Source organism: Lithobates pipiens, unplaced genomic scaffold (genome assembly GCF_037356315.1).
Source record: "Lithobates pipiens isolate NorthernLeopardFrog02 unplaced genomic scaffold, aLitPip1_a1.2 Scaffold_13, whole genome shotgun sequence".
Classification (NCBI taxonomy): domain Eukaryota; kingdom Metazoa; phylum Chordata; class Amphibia; order Anura; family Ranidae; genus Lithobates; species Lithobates pipiens.
In genome coordinates this window covers 543,924,146-543,940,135 of record NW_027507718.1, presented here as the reverse complement: position 1 = coordinate 543,940,135, position 15,990 = coordinate 543,924,146, and the positions used below count along the sequence as shown (strand labels likewise).

Here is a 15,990-nt window from a genome sequence, read left to right as displayed (position 1 = left end):
ACAGCACCCACACACAGACAGCACCCACACACAGACAGCACCCACACACAGACAGCACCCACACACAGACAGCACCCACACACAGACAGCACACACACACAGACAGCACACACACACAGACAGCACACACACAAACAGACAGCACCCACACACACACACAAACAAACAGACAGCACACACACAAACAGACAGCACACACACAAACAGACAGCACACACACAAACAGACAGCACACACACAAACAGACAGCACACACACAAACAGACAGCCACACACACAAACAGACAGCACACACACAAACAGACAGCACACACACAAACAGACAGCACACACACAAACAGACAGCACACACACAAACAGACAGCACACACACAAACAGACAGCACACACACAAACAGACAGCACCCACACACAGACAGGCACCCACACACAGACAGCACCCACACACAGACAGCACCCACACACAGACAGCACCCACACACAACAGCACCCAACACACACACACACAGCACCCACACACACACACACACACACACACACAGCACCCACACACACACACACAGCACCCACACACACACACAGCACCCACACACACACACAGCACCCACACACCACACAGCACCCACACACACACACAGCACCCACACAAAACACAGCACCCACACACACACACAGCACCCACACAAACACAGCACCCACACAAAACACAGCACCCACACAAAACACAGCACCCACACAAAACACAGCACCCACACAAAACACAGCACCCACACACAGGACCACACACAAAACAAACACACACACAGGACCACACACACACACAAACACACAGCACCCACACAAACAAATACCAACCCCCCCCCCCCATATTACCTGCTGGTCCAGCCAGCAAGTCTGATATTTGCCTCTAACAGACCAAACTGTCCAGAATAAAAAATAAAATAATGGCAGTTATAGAAGGTTGGGACAAACCATTTAGCAGTGAGAGGGGTGCTTACACAGGTCAGCTTTTATTATTTTATATAGAATCTTTAGCCCAAAAAGGAAAAGCCTGCGGCCTTCATATTGTCAGTGTTGGATGGAGCCAAACCGGCCACACACACACACACACACACACAATAAATGTCATCAGACCCCCCAGATGAAGGTGACAAAACCTTCCCCCCAATCAATGTTGACGCTGGGAGCCCCATGCTGGACAATCCTCAGACCAACAGCGGCATCTGACCAGGGTATCGATTGGACTTCTGATAGATGGTCCTATCAAAGTGATTGTAAATGATCGTCTTCTGGGGTCCCTCGGTGGCTCCTCCCCGCATCAGATAACCCCCTAGGTGAAGCGCCCTCCCGGGCGGGGGGTTACCTTGCGGGCACGCTCCTGATTCCAGCATTAGGCGTCCATAGACACGAATGCTGGACTTGGCCCTGCCCCCCATTATCAGATTTGATTGACAGCAGCGGGAGCCAATGGCTGCACTGCTATCAATCTATCCAATCAAAAGCCAGGAGCCTGTGGAGAGAGGGAGAGAGCACGTCTCTGGCGAAGAGATGAAGGGGCTCAGGAAAGTAAAAACGGAGTGGGGGGGGGGGGAATTTGGACAACGCTGCTGACTTAAGGTGACAACGCCGCTCCTCCATGGCTACAGTGCGCCCAGCGTGGTCCAGTGCGCCCAGCGTGGTCCCCACAGGAAGAGCGTTTTGTTTGTTTATTACATTTTTTATTGCTTATTCCAGAAACAAAAAAAATAGTAAGAGCGTTACAGGCAGCAATTATCCCTGTACCCTCCAGGTGTTTTTTTTTTTTCCTTTTTTAGATCTCAAGTACTTCTTGTAGTGTAGACGTAAAAACAACAACAAAAATAATTAAAATTAAATTAAAAACAAGAGAAAAACAAAAACACAAAAAAAAAAAACAAACAAAAAAAAAAAAAAAAAGGTAACCCTGACCAAGCCCCTCTCCTAACCACCATGCTGCTTCCTAAAGCAAACCAAAAGTTTATGTGAACCCGATACCAATGCACTGCAGCGATCCCATCTCTATATTGTGGCCATACAGTTTTGACTTTAACCCCCTTCAGTACAGGGCACTTTAACCCCCCCCTTCTGCCCAGGCCAATTTACAGCTCCGTCGCACTTTGAATGACAATTGGGCGGTCATGCTACACTGTACTCATATGACATTTTATCATTTTCACACAAATAAAGATTTTTTTGTGGTATTCAATTACCGCTGTTTTTTTTTTTGCTAAATTAATAAAAAAAAAAAAACGCTGTCTGAATAGCTTTTAATAGGGTCCGTCACATTCTCTCTCCCATACAAAAATGCTTCCTGTGATGTGCGCATGCGGCACGGTCACGTCACCCCCCAACAGTGCCCCCTCCCCCCAACAGTGCTGCCCCCAACAGTGCCCACCAACAGTTCCCACCAGTGCTGCCCCCCAACAGTTCCCACCAGTGCTGCCCCCCAACAGTTCCCACCAGTGCTGCCCCCCAACAGGGCTGCCCCAACAGTGCCCACCAGTGCTGCCTCATTGCCACCCCAACAGTGCCCATGAGTGCTGTGTCAACAGTGCCCCCCCAACAGTACTCACCAATGTTGCCCCAACAGTGCCCAACCCCCCGCCCCCCCCCCCCCCCCACAGTGAAAAATTACTTATTTGAAAAATGTTATTTAAAATTTTTTTTTTTATAATATAAATATATATATATATATTCTCTTTAAAAAAAAAAAAGGTTATTTTCATTTATTTAGCAAAAAATTTAAAACTCCAGAGATGATTAAATACCACCAAGAGAAAGCTCCATTTGTGAAAAAAAAAATTATATATATATAAGAGGAAGGAGTGTATACAATACTCAGCGCCAGAGCAATCCAACAGCTCTGGTAGCAGAATTCACACAGAAATACAGTGCGAGTGTAAATAATAGTACTTTATTTAAAAATAGAAAAAATAAAAAAATATATACTAAAAAAAAGGAAACTAAGCAGCTGTTAAAAGCAGAGAATAAATATATATATATATATATATATATATATATATATATATATATATATATATATATATATTGGCCTGGGCAGGCAGGAAGGGGGTAAAGTGGCCAATAGGCATGTATTTAAAAGGATATTAAAGCCAAGCACCAAGAACTTCATATACTGCAGCTCAACAGTCATTAGATGTGTTGGCCGCATTAGCCTTCTTTCCCCCCCAGTGATCTGGCCAGTAACACCTCCTGAATTAGAGCGCCCCACTCTGGATCAAGGAGCACAGGGGGCACCTTTGGAGAGCAGAATTGTCAGTCAGTGTTAGATGTATTAGCAGATTTAGATACATTACATTGAAGCCAAACTCCAACACACTTTATAAATCAGTTACAACAAACAGTTTCTATTTGGGATAAAGATTTTAGATCAATAAATAAAAGCTAATCATTGTAAGCACCCCTGGTCAGTGCTAAATTGTTTGTCTCAACACTCTTAAGGACCCTTTTCACACCGATGCATTTCAACTGCGTTTTAAAAAAATTTAAAAAAGGGTTCCCTTTGGAATCCTATAGGACTCCTCACAACACTGTGCTGCGGGTTCGGTGCGTTTTTGAAAAGTCCCGATTGATGCATCTTTGGTGCGCTTTTCAAAAATCGCACCAAAGCCAAAATCTCCTCATTGCAATGAATAGAAAATGCATTAAAAAAAATAAATAAATAAAAATAAAAAATGTCCATTGGTGGGAGTCAGGAAACCAGAAAACCCACCGCAAACATGAAAAACGCTTCAAAAATGCACTGCGGGTTGCGTTTTTTTTTTATTATCGAGTCACATGACCAAGTCTCACAGCTGCATGCTGGGAGTCAGGCAACCAGGAAAAAAAAAAAAATATATATATATATAATAATATATATTTATTATCATTAATAAAAAATGTACGTATTACTAGTGTGTTTTTTGGTTGCCCGACTCGCAGCAATGGACGTGTGACTCAAGAAATGCTCCAAAAATGCAATTAACAAAAAAAAAATGCATTTTCTGCTTGCCTGACTCTCAGAAATGGACATGCGACTCAAAAACCGCAACCACAGTGCATTTTTGATGCGTTAAAAAAAAAAATAATAATTATGCATCACTAAAAGGCATTAAAAACGCACTGTGCCTGCGGTTTTTGAGTCACATGTCCATTGCTGCGAGTCAGGCAAGCAGAAAATGCAGCAGAAAAGCATTTAAAATAAATAAATAATAATAATTGCATTTTAGGAGTGAGGTGTCCACGTTTCACTGGTGCATGCTGGGAGTCAGGAAACCAGACATTGGACTAGAAAAACGCGTGAAAAATGCCTGGTTTGAACAGAGCAGTGGGAGAAAAGGGGGCGTTACCGATTTATTTTCAGGAATGATTGTTCTGTTGAGAAAACAGACTTTCTGGCTGGATCACCAGGTGAAAATAGGAGGAGAGAAAGCCTAAAAAAAAAAAAAAAAAAAAATTATATAATAAAAGAAAAAACGCAGCCGTCCCATGTAATGATCGCAGTACAATAGTGTTTTTTTTGTGGGGTTAATACCGCGGTAACAGACGGATACGGAGGATAGAGGACGGGGCTGTCAGACAGGTTTGTGTGCCGCACACGGAAAATACAACAAACATTTGTGGTATTTATTTAGTTTGGCACGATAGGAATCCACATCAATAAATCCACCAGAAAAACACAGAATTCTGCTTCCTACAGACACCGAGAACGTCAGAAACGCTGCCTTCTCTCTCAGGGCCCAATCACACCTCAGCGTTTTTTGTAGCTCGAAGGTCCAAAACACTGGAGAAAAAAAAATAAAAAAAATAAAAAAAAAAAAAAACCCCTACCACACCACACACAAAAATAAATGAAAATGTAAAAAAAAAAAAAAAAAAATAAATACCCACCGCACACAAAAATATATAAATAAAAAAATAAAATAAAAAATAAAATAAAAACCACCACACAAAAAGAAAGTAAAAAAAAAATTAAATAAATAAAAACCACCACACCACACCCACTTATTCTCTATGAGGGTGCAGAGACCCGTGCGTCTATTTCCTCTGACATCCCTGGTCTCTCTGGAAAGCTCCATGACATCACTGACTCCGCCCTCTCACAGACTTCCTCAGGAGCGGATCGTTATCTGGCAGCATGCAGGTCAAGAACAAAATAAATACACGGTGCTTCCAGCATGGCTGATCAGAGCCATATGCCAAAAAAAAAAAAAAAAATAAAAAAAAAAAAAAAAAATCGGAAAACCAGCGACACGTATAAGAGATTTGCATTGTATATTAGGAACAATACGAGCCGAGTCTAAACAAAATAGATGAGAGTTTCGCATTAAAGGGAAACTGACAGCTGATGACTTAAAGCGGAGGTCCACCCTAAAGTGGACCTTCCGCTCATCGGAATCCCCCCCCCCCCTCCGGTGCCACAATCGGCACCTTTCAGGGGGGAGGGGTGTGCAGTTACCTGGATAATCCAGGTAACTGCACCCACTTCCGGGATAGCTCTCTGCGGAAAGGGGCGTAACTTACGCCCCTTTCCGCAAGTGCCCGCCCCTTCCCGCAAGTGCCCCGCTGCCTGCTGGGAAACACACAGATCCCAGAGGCAGCGGGGACCGTCCTTATTGCGCAGCGCGATTCGCGCATGCGCAGTAGGGAACCGGGAAATGAAGCCGAAAGGCTCCACTTCCTGATTCCCATACCCAAGATGGCGGCGGCAGCACCCGACAGACGACCTAGCGATCGGCTTCGGGTGCCGACATCGCGGGCGCGCTGGGTGGGTAAGTGTCCTTATTTTAAAAGTCAGCAGCTGCAGTATTTGTAGCTGCTGACTTTAAAAAAAAAAAAAAAAAAAAAAAACGCGCGGGCTCCCGGCGGACTCCCGCTTTAATATTTTGCTTCTGTTTATCTTCCAGTTGCTGTAAAATTGACAGTTTTAGGATACAGAGAGACACAGGAGGACTGCAGGTCTATTGCAAGAAATCCACTTGTAAAAAGTAGTGCTCCACCCAACATATACCATTCATGGACAGAAATGTGCCCCGTCGTGTGCCCCCATCCCCATGTCACGTCCCCTGTCATGTGCTCTGCCCCATGTCATGTCCCCTGATCTGCCCCATGATCTGCCCCCGCCATGTCCCCTGATCTGCCCCCTGTAATGTGCTCTGAATGGATCAGCTCTGCAGGAAAAAATCAAAATCGGGCAGATTGGGGCATTTTTCCAAGCGTTTTGTTGCAGGTTTTCCTGCTCAAATGCAATAATAATAAAAAAAAAAAAAAAAAAAAAAAAAAAAAAAAACACACACACAAGCTCTAACCCCAGCCCTTAAGTATAATATTAACCCCAATCTAACAAAAGAAATAAAGTAGATAAAAAATAATTAAAAATTAACCCCCAACAAAAATAAAGTGAAAATAATAAATCAAAAAAAAAAAAAAAAAAAAGAAGGGGGGGGGGGGGGGGGTTCAAAAAACATCACAAAACAGTAACAAAATAGATATTTTTCTCCTATTGGCTAATTAAAAACCACCAAAGCTCATAAACATGTATACAAAACACCCCAGAAAATGCTCAAAAATGTGACACTCGGGTGTGAATGAAGCCAAAGACTCCAATTGGCCCTCCCGGTTCTTATCCTAGGGCAGTGATGGTGAACCTTGGCACCCCAGATGTTCTGGAACTACATTTCCCATGAAGTTCAGTCACTCTGCAGAGTAGTGGAGAACCATGGGAAATGTAGTTCCAAAACATCTTGGGTGCCAAGGTTCTCCATCACTGGACTAGGACTACAAGTCAATTAGTGCATGTTCTTGAGATGGAGACATCTGGATGGATTGAGTAGGTTTAGCAAAAAAAAAAAAAATAATAATAAAAAATAAAATATTATTATTATTATTTTATTTATTTTTTATTTTTTTATATTATTTATTATTATTATTATTATTATTATAATATAAAAAAATTAAACTAAAAAATAAAAAATATAATAATAATATAAAAAAAATCAAAATAAAAAATAAAACTATAATAATAATAATAATAATAATAAATAATATAAAAAAATTAAAATAAAAAATAAAATAAAAAAGGGGGAGGTAAGACCCTCCCCCACCCAAACACATACTTTATTAAATAGGATAGCCCCCATTCCCACCACCATCACCCCACCAACATCTTCCCCCCCCCCCCCCACATCAACATCTCCCCCCCCCCACACCCCCATCAACATCTCCCCCCACCAAATAAAAATATACTTGCAGCGATGTCAGCAACATTGTTGCAGATTCTTACCTTTTTTGTAGAAATTGTGCTCTCGTTTCAGATTTCTTCCCCCCACCGACTTTGAATTGGGGATCTGCCTTCATCACCGACTCACCCGAGCGATCTCAGTGCTGCAATGAGATAAGCCGTGTCTTCAGCATTGTTCTGGGGGAGGAGAAACCACCCTTACACTAGGAGCGTCTCACCAAAAAGAAAAATTCTAAATAACAAAAAAAAAAAAAAAAAAAGGGACAGAAAATGTGACAAAAAAGAGGGACAAACCCAGCCTGGCAGGTAAATGGTGGAACCCGCAGATTTTGTTGCGTCTGGCAGACCAGACGAGGTTTTCTTGTGAAAGAAAAAAGAAAAGAAAATGTAACTGGAGAGAAGAGTTTCACTTTCCTGTTTACATTCAGCCAAGTGTGTCATCCGGCCGCAAACGAGACTCGGTGAGGACCTCGTGCAGCACACGCCGCAACTTGTATCTATTCTGTGATTGGACAATGTTCCGAGGTCAGGGCTCTAGGGTTACACAAGGTGCAGTCAATGAGTAGATACAAGTTCAAAAACACACACACACACACACACACACACACACACACACACATCTATGAAGGTCACTCAGGGTTCCATCAATGGATCTCATCTCTCAACATGAAGCCACACACACCATACAACATTCTGCTCAAAACAGTGCTCTCCAAACTGTGGCCCTTGAGGTGCTATTGTATTCTCCAACGATGGGGGCACAATTCCTACCCAACGACGCCCAACCCATGGGGCACAATTCCTACCCAACGACGCCCAACCCATGGGGCACAATTCCTACCCAACGACGCCCAACCCTGGGGCACAATTCCTACCCAACGACGCCCAACCATGGGGCACAATTCCTGCCCACCAATGGGGCACAATTCCTACCAACGACGCCCACCGAAGGGGCACAATTCCTACCAACAACGCCCACCGATGGGGCACAATTCCTACCAACGACGCCCACCGATGGCACAATTCCTACCAACGACGCCCACCGATGGGGCACAATTCCTACCAACGACGCCCACCGATGGGGCACAATTCCTACCAACGACGCCCACCGATGGGGCACGATTCCTACCAACGACGCCCACCGATGGGGCACAATTCCTACCAACGACGCCCACCGATGGGGCACAATTCCTACCAACGACGCCACCGATGAGGCACAATTCCTACCAACGACGCCACCAATGAGGCACAATTCCTACCAACGACGCCACCAATGGGGCACAATTCCTACCAACGACGCCACCAATGGGGCACAATTCCTACCAACGACGCCACCAATGGGGCACAATTCCTAGCAACGACGCCACCAATGGGGCACAATTCCTAGCAACGACGCCACCATGGGGCACAATTCCTAGCAACGACGCCACCAATGGGGCACAATTCCTAGCAACGACGCCACCAATGGGGCACAATTCCTAGCAACGACGCCACCAATGGGGCACAATTCCTAGCAACGACGCCACCAATGGGGCACAATTCCTAGCAACGACGCCACCAATGGGGCACAATTCCTAGCAACGACGCCACCAATGGGGCACAATTCCTAGCAACGACGCCACCAATGGGGCACAATTCCTAGCAACGACGCCACCAATGGGGCACAATTCCTACCAACGACGCCACCAATGGGGCACAATTCCTACCAACGACGCCAACAATGGGGCACAATTCCTACCAACGACGCCAACAATGGGGCACAATTCCTACCAACGACACCACCAATGAGGTACAATTCCTACCAACGATGCCAACAATGGAGGTACAATTCCTACCAACGACGCCAACAATGAGGCACAATTCCTACCAACAACGCCAACAATGAGGCACAATTCCTACCAACGACGCCAACAATGAGGCACAATTCCTACCAACGACGCCAACAATGGGGCACAATTCCTACCAACGAGGCCCACCGATGGGGCACAATTCCTACCAACGACGCCAACAATGGGGCACAATTCCTGCCAACGACGCTAACAATGGGGCACAATACCTACCAACGACACCACCAATGGGGCACAATTCCTACCAACGACGCCACCAATGGGGCACAATTCCTACCAACGACGTCAACAATGAGGTACAATTCCTACCAACGACGCCAACAATGGGGCACAATTCCTACCAACGACGCCAACAATGGGGCACAATTCCTACCAACGACGCCCACCGATGGGGCACAATTCCTACTAACGACGCCCACCGATGGGGCACAATTCCTACTAACGACGCCCACCGATGGGGCACAATTCCTACTAACGACGCCCACCGATGGGGCACAATTCCTACCAACGACACCAACAATGGGGCACAATTCCTACCAACGACATCAACAATGAGGCACAATTCCTACCAACGACGCCAACAATGAGGCACAATTCCTACCAACGACGCCAACAATGGGGCACAATTCCTACCAACGACGCCAACCATGGGGCACAATTCCTACCAACGATGCCAACAACAGGGCACAATTCCTACCAATGATGGGGGGGGTGGTTTACGCCAGCGTCACTGGTTGTTACTATGGTGCAGGCGGATAGGCATCACTGGTCGCTAGGACACAGGTTGCCAAGCCACACAGCATCACTGGTTATGGTGCAAGCAGCTGGATCACCACGCTTCAATGGTTGTTATGGTGCAGTCTGCATAGCGTCTTCAGTTACTATGGTGCAGGAGACTGACCCACACAGCATCATTGGTTGTTATGGTGCATGTGGCACCAGTGCCCCATTGGCTCAGGAAACGCCTCCCTTTGTTGCGATATGGACACTCTGGCTATAGGGCCACCGCCCCAACCAAGTGCCAGCTAAAGGTGGTCACCTCATGTTCCCAGAGGTGACGGCCGATGAAGATTCTCTGGTTGGTGTAGAAGGCAAGTCGCCGCCCATCAGACTATTATTATTACTGCTCTATTTTTAGCAGAACTTCAACATAGAAGTTAGAATTTTTAGATCAACTTTAAATGAACTTTTAAAACTCTCAGAACTTCCTTCCTGGTAACGATCGTTCCCTCCGCCATTCAACCCACTTCCTTCAACCATCAGATAATCGGAGGGTGGAGGGGCAGGAAATCGTTCTCTATCAGATTTTTATATCAGTAAGACGACAACGAGTACAGGAGAAGTAGTACTGTGCAGAGTCCATACATACAGAATAAGAACAGATACCGAGAATTACACCCGACATACAGGACAAGAGAAGTGGTACTGTGCAGAGTCCATACATACAGAATAAGAACAGATACCGAGAATTACACCCGACATACAGGACAAGAGAAGTGGTACTGTGCAGAGTCCATACATACAGGACAAGAGAAGTGGTACTGTGCAGAGTCCATACATACAGAATAAGAAGAGATACCGAGAATTACACCCGACATACAGGACAAGAGAAGTAGTACTGTGCAGAGTCCATACATACAGAATAAGAACAGATACCGAGAATTACACCCGACATACAGGACAGAGAAGAAGTAGTACTGTGCAGAGTCCATACATACAGAATAAGAACAAATACCGAGAATTACACCCGACATACAGGACAAGAGAAGTAGTACTGTGCAGAGTCCATACATACAGAATAAGAACAGATACCGAGAATTACACCCGACATACAGGACAAGAGAAGAAGTAGTACTGTGCAGAGTCCATACATACAGAATAAGAACAAATACCGAGAATTACACCCGGCATACAGGACAAGAGAAGTGGTACTGTGCAGAGTCCATACATACAGAATAAGAACAAATACCGAGAATTACACCCGACATACAGGACAAGAGAAGTAGTACTGTGCAGAGTCCATACATACAGAATAAGAACAGATACCGAGAATTACACCCGACATACAGGACAAGAGAAGTAGTACTGTGCAGAGTCCATACATACAGAATAAGAACAAATACCGAGAATTACACCCGACATACAGGACAAGAGAAGTAGTACTGTGCAGAGTCCATACATACAGAATAAGAACAAATACCGAGAATTACACCCGACATACAGGACAAGAGAAGTAGTACTGTGCAGAGTCCATATATACAGAATAAGAACAGATACCGAGAATTACACCCGACATACAGGAAAAGAGAATAAGTGGTAATGTGCACTGGGACTCTCTATAAAAGCCGCAGACGCCCATCCCCCACAGCCAGGACATCAGATGTTGTGCAATGCGGAGACCTTGGCCGTGTCAGAGGAGATCCGTTGGGGGGGGGGGGGGGGGGGAGACGACACTGATAAGGAATGTAGAGAACGCTCGCTGAACCCGATCATTGCTGTAAAAGTCCTTGAATCAATAAAACATTTGTGGTTTTATTATTACACTTTTTTTTTTTTTTTTTTTTTTTTAACACCCAATGACAACGATGGGTCTCTGTGGTTCTCTATGCAATACAGGCAGATCATGGCTGGTGGGAGGGGCTGTACAGATGGTGGGGATCATTAGACAGAGTGGTGGCAGTGCCTGATGAAGGTGGGGCCATTAGATGGAGTGGTGGCAGTGCCCGATGAAGGTGGGACCATTAGAAGGAGTGGTGGCAGTGCCCGATGAAGGTGGGGCCATTAGATGGAGTGGTGGCAGTGCCTGATGAAGGTGGGGCCATTAGATGGAGTGGTGGCAGTGCCCGATGAAGGTGGGGCCATTAGATGGAGTGGTGGCAGTGCCCGATGAAGGTGGGACCATTAGAAGGAGTGGTGGCAGTGCCCGATGAAGGTGGGGCCATTAGATGGAGTGGTGGCAGTGCCCGATGAAGGTGGGGCCATTAGAAGGAGTGGTGGCAGTGCCCGATGAAGGTGGGACCATTAGAAGGAGTGGTGGCAGTGCCCGATGAAGGTGGGACCATTAGAAGGAGTGGTGGCAGTGCCCGATGAAGGTGGGACCATTAGAAGGAGTGGTGGCAGTGCCCGATGAAAGTGGGACCATTAGAAGGAGTGGTAGCAGTGCCCGATGAAAGTGGGACCATTAGAAGGAGTGGTGGCAGTGCCCGATGAAGGTGGGACCATTAGAAGGAGTGGTGGCAGTGCCCGATGAAGGTGGGACCATTAGAAGGAGTGGTGGCAGTGCCCGATGAAGGTGGGACCATTAGAAGGAGTGGTGGCAGTGCCCGATGAAGGTGGGGCCATTAGACGGAGTGGTGGCAGTGCCTGGTGAAGGTGGGACCATTAGAAGGAGTGGTGGCAGTGCCCGATGAAGGTGGGACCATTAGGAGTGGTGGCAGTGCCCGATGAAGGTGGGACCATTAGAAGGAGTGGTGGCAGTGCCCGATGAAGGTGGGACCATTAGAAGGAGTGGTGGCAGTGCCCGATGAAGGTGGGACCACCAGACGGAGTGGTGGCAGTGCCTGGGTACTGAAGGAGGCAGACTACGAGGGATCCCCAAGCAACAGGCATTTAGAGGTGAGTAAAAAAATATTTTTTCCAATTATTTATTTATTTATTTTTTCTGAATTTTAAGCTTTTTTTTTTTTTTTTTGGGTGGAACCACCACTTAAAGCGGTTCTGCACCTAAAATAAAAATATTAAAAGCCAGCACCTACTAATATTGCAGCTGCTGACTTTTAATAAAAATCACACTTACCTGTCCCAGGTTCCAGCGATGTCGGCGGCAGATGACGAGCGATCGCTCGTCTCTCTGCTGCAACCGCCGCCATCCTCTGTCAGGGAATCGGGAAGTGAAGCATGAGGGCTTCACTGCCCGGTTCCCTACTGCGCAAGCGCGAGTCGCGCTGCGCGTCTCTTATGGTCCCCCGCTGTGTCTCTGGGAACTGTGTATTTCCCAGAACACAACGGGGGGGGGGGGGGGGCGCGTCTGGCTGGAAGTGGGTGCAGATACCAGGTAACTGCACCCCCCTCCCCCCTGAAAGGTGCCGATTGTGGCACCGGAGGGGGGGGGGGGGGGAAATCAGATTAGCGGAACTTCCCCTTTAGGGTGAAGAACCGCTTTAAATATTAACCTCTTATGGACCACCCCATGCAGATATACTGGCCTCTCCTGTGCGTAATCACATACCTGTACATGATTTTGTGCACTGGGTCGGGGGGCGTGCCCCCCCCCCCCCCGCTGTCATTGGACACAGCAGGAGCCAATCAGAGACCCGTCAATCATTCGCGGGAGGAGATGTAGACATGTAAACAAGGCAGATCACCATTCTGTGACAGGAGTAGAGGGAGATCTTGTGTTTCTACTAAGCAAGAACACGGATCTCTGTCTCCCCCACCAGAGAAAGCAACCCCTAGAGCAGTGATGGTGAACCTTGGCACCCCAGATGTTTTGGAACTACATTTCCCATGATGCTCATGCACTCTGCAGTGTAGTGGAGCATCATGGGAAATGTAGTTCCAAAACATCTGGGGTGCCAAGGTTCGCCATCACTGCCCTAGAGGCTCAAGCCAAGCTAGCTGCAGTTTTTATATCGATATATCGCTTTTTTTTTACATATTTGGTCGCCTGTTTTCTACACCACTTGGCTGTCAATTTTTATGGACTCTTTTTTTCTATATTGCAATAAAGAAGCCTCCTAGTTAAAAACACTATTGCACTATACAATTCCTTTTTCTGCCCCATACGGTGAACCTGAGAGAGAGAGACCCCCGGTGTGTCCGCGGTCTCTGAAGCGGCGGGAGTGCGGGGTGCAGACGAGTGCTGAGCGAGACCGCTGCGTGTCCGAGGAGTGGATGAACCTTGCTGAGGGATTGGAAGTAGACAATCGCCCATTGCAGAGGGTCCACCCCCCCCATTGCAGAGGGTCCACCCCCCCCCCATTGCAGAGGGTCCACCCCCCCCCCATTGCAGAGGGTCCACCCCCCCCCATTGCAGAGGGTCCACCCCCCCCCATTGCAGAGGGTCCACCCCCCCCCCATTGCAGAGGGTCCACCCCCCCCCCATTGCAGAGGGTCCACCCCCCCCCCCATTGCAGAGGGTCCACCCCCCCCCCATTGCAGAGGGTCCACCCCCCCCCATTGCAGAGGGTCCACCCCCCCCCATTGCAGAGGGTCCACCCCCCCCCCATTGCAGAGGGTCCACCCCCCCCCCATTGCAGAGGGTCCACCCCCCCCCCCATTGCAGAGGGTCCACCCCCCCCCCCCATTGCAGAGGGTCCACCCCCCCCCCCATTGCAGAGGGTCCACCCCCCCCCCCATTGCAGAGGGTCCACCCCCCCCCCCATTGCAGAGGGTCCACCCTCCCCCATTGCAGAGGGTCCACCCCCCATACACGCTTATGTGATTTCTATCATACGGATCTGGTAAGCGGTCACTCGGCCGCAATTCATTTTTTTTTGGCTGATTTCTGCTAATTCAATGTGTGCTGGTTCTATAGGAAGGAGGATATTTGCTACAATGTTACACTGCCGGCTACCTTTGCTACATCGCAAAAGATTTTGCTGACTTTGTGTCAAAATACCGACTTTTTGTTACAGTGGTTTATTCTCTTTCCTACAGCGAGGTTTCTGGATGTCATTAACATTGATTTGTATTTAATAGCAAATTTATTTATCTAAATATGTAACTATATTTAAAGAGGGATTCCACCAAAAAAAAAAAAAAAAAAAAATATTAAAAGCCAGCAGCTATAAATACTGCAGCTGCTGACTTTTAATAAATGGACACTCACCTGTCCCGGGGTCCAGCGATGCCGAGGCCGATCGATCGCTCGGCCCTCGGCTGCTGCCGCCACCATTCTAGGTGAGGGAATCAGGAAGTGAAGCGAATCGGCTTCACTTCCCGGTTCCCTACTGCGCATGCGCGACTCGCGCGGCGCAATAGGAAATCTCCGCGCTGTCACTGGGACCCGTGTGTGTCCCAGCAGACAGCGCGGCAGGGCAGGAAATGGCGTAGACTCCCGTGGGAGTCTATGCCCGGAAGAGGGTGTAAATACCTGTTTTTGACAGGTATCTCCACCCCCTCCCCCCTGAAAGGTGTCAATTGTGACACCGGAGGGGGGGGAGGGTTCCGATCAGCGGAGGTTCCACTTTAGGGTGGAATCCCGCTTTAATTTATATATACACAGTGATTTTTTTTGATTCATCTTGTAGGCAATTCGATGAGTGGCACACCTGATTACTCACTAATTACTTTGGGTATTCAGTCACTCACCTAGGGGTTACGCGTTTCTCGATTGCTCACCCTTTTATCTCATACACTAAGGTTGTGCAATTGAAGTCCTTTTACACTTATACAAGCGAATATTCAAATTTTTTCTTTTTTGTTCCAGCATCTTGTCATCGTTTCTTAAATAGTTTCACAATATTCACTTGCACAACATATTTCATATATCAATTAAGGGGTAGATGCACTTTAATGCACCTTCATTTTTCTGGTTAGCGCGGATTCTTCCTTTTGATAAAGCCATATTGCTTTGCATTTAGACCCCTTTCACACTGGGGCGTTTTTTCAGGCGCTTTAGCGTTAAAAAAAAGCGCCTGTAAAGCGCTTGAAAGAAGCCTCATCTGCAGTCCCAACGTGAAATCCCAAGTGCTGTAAGAGCCCTTTCACAATGTCAGCGCCTGAAAAACGCTCGTAAAGCGCAGCTTAAAACTAGCAGCGCTTTACCAGCATTTTTCGAGCGTTATTGTGGCGCTTTTAACCCCTGCTATCGGCCAAATAAAGGGTTAAAAGCGCCCACAAAAGGCTTCTGCCAATAGCGTTTTTTCAGGCGCTTTACAGGCG

At 46.9% G+C, this 15,990-nt stretch overlaps 1 protein-coding gene across 4 annotated transcripts in view; it reads right to left on the bottom strand.

Moving 5' to 3' along the window:
* Nucleotides 1-7,482, bottom strand: part of LOC143975794 (PC-esterase domain-containing protein 1A-like) — a gene marked incomplete at its 3' end in the record, with an annotated part of 66,269 nt that extends 58,787 nt beyond the window's left edge. For all 4 annotated transcript variants that reach the window (XM_077478328.1, XM_077478329.1, XM_077478330.1 and 1 more), the window contains 1 exon segment: nucleotides 7,301-7,482.
* Nucleotides 7,483-15,990: the final 8,508 nt, after the last annotated feature.